Genomic DNA, 1,985 nt, shown 5'->3' on the forward strand with positions numbered 1-1,985 from the left:
TTGTCTTATCACTAACATCCTCAACAAGAAGAGATTGATCCACTGCCTTGAGAATGTTTGAGCTGATCCGATCGAAGAAGGACGGTTTTGTTTCAGGATTTCTCATAGTAACATAGCTAACAGAAGCTGCAACATGCTCTGTTTTCTCTGTTTCGGAGACCCATGAGGGAGGAGGAGGTTCTTCAAGATCAATAACAATTCTTGGATTTCTCTTGCCACTCCAGTTTGTGGCTGTTGCTTCCTTCACATTATTTGCTTCAATACCCGAATGATATCCCAACTCTACGGTGTTTCGGGAACCACCAATGCCGTAAAATTTCCCTGAACCAAGTGTCTCATGAAAGTTCATATACGCATAGTGATCTGCAGGACGCTGAAGATCGATATCTTTTGTCAACAGCTTAGGGGAGTTGAATCTCTTATATCCATCACTGGACATGGAGCTCTCACTTTTCACCTGATACACCTGAAATGAAAACCTTGTGAACAATCTATTCTACAATTCTTCTTAACACAAACAGAGTGAGAGTGGCCATGATGAACAAAAAGGTCAAAACTCTGTAATAAGCTACACAATCTTTTACCTGTCTCCCAAATAGAGTGACCATATTGATTGGATTCTGCTTACAAGTCCCTTCTTTATATGATACAACATGTTTCTGTGACAACACTTCTTCTTTGGACAAACCGAAGAAATACATGGCAGTTTCGTCTGGTCTAACTCTTTTATTCTATTTCTTATGGCCCGTCCCTATCATATATAAATAGAAAATCGGAAAAAAAAATGAGATGATCAATACCTAAAAAATCAAACTGTATAAATGGATCAAACATAAGCATTCTAACACAAGAGAGAAACAAAACAACCATCAGTTCATAAACTGAACACCCCTGGAAGCTCATTCTACAGCTCAAAAGATTGAATCAAGAAGCCCATGAACGTAAAACAATAACACCATCAATGCTCATTATTTAAGACCAGTTATCAAATGAAAACACACAGGTGGTCTTAAAAAAAAAGAAGGAATCAAATTTAGAATTCTTAATCCTGTTCCTATGTAAACCAATACATATCTGCTAAACGCTCCTAAACTTGTAGTGTTAAAACTAAACCTAGCGTATATGATGATGATCAACACACACATATAAATCTTTCAAACTAATGATTATGCTTGAGCATGCAAACAAATAAGTAATGCTTTAGTGGGAGATTCCATAAACGCTATATTCAGAGTACTTCACATTCACGTAGATATAAATATATATTTTCCTTAACCCGAATTCAACAGTTAAGAGCTATAAGCGGAAAAGTAAAAGCATCCACTTCACGACGAACATAAACATATAGTAAAGAATAAGAAGAAGAAGAAGAAGAGGAAGAAAACACTATAAAAAAACATGAATTATTATTTATTTAAAAATTAAAGAATTACCCAGAAAGAGAGAGAGAGAGAGGATATAATAAAGCTCGAAGCTTTACCAATGGAGAGATTGAGGAACAGATCTGGGAGAGGAGCAGAACAGGAGAAAAAATATCTCAAGAAGAAATGAGATCCAATGGGTCAGATTCCAATGGTTATTGTCTCCATCAATATATACACATATAACGTGTATCTGTAATTATCACCAATAATTTTTTTTTTATATTATCGGATCATGAGGAGCGAGAGAGAGAGAGAAGAGAGAGAGAGACTCTCTCAAAATCTCAGAGAGAGAGAGAGAGGAGAGAGAAAGAGGGGTCTCTCCTTATTAGTGGTTAGTGTGCAACATCATGAGCTATCTTTTTCTGAGATTTATTAACTTTATAAGAAGAAAAAAAAAACAAAGTTTATTGGAGTATATATTATGTTTATTTGACAAAAAGGTTTTTTAGGTGTGTGTGTTTTAGGATTCCTCACTTTATTATTATTTTCCTTTTTTCTAATTATGATCGAATGGGGTTGTTTACTCGTGACAATTGATTTTTTAAAAAAGGAAAGATATAT

This window comes from Camelina sativa, chromosome 14, assembly GCF_000633955.1.
Source record: "Camelina sativa cultivar DH55 chromosome 14, Cs, whole genome shotgun sequence".
Classification (NCBI taxonomy): Eukaryota; Viridiplantae; Streptophyta; class Magnoliopsida; order Brassicales; family Brassicaceae; genus Camelina; species Camelina sativa.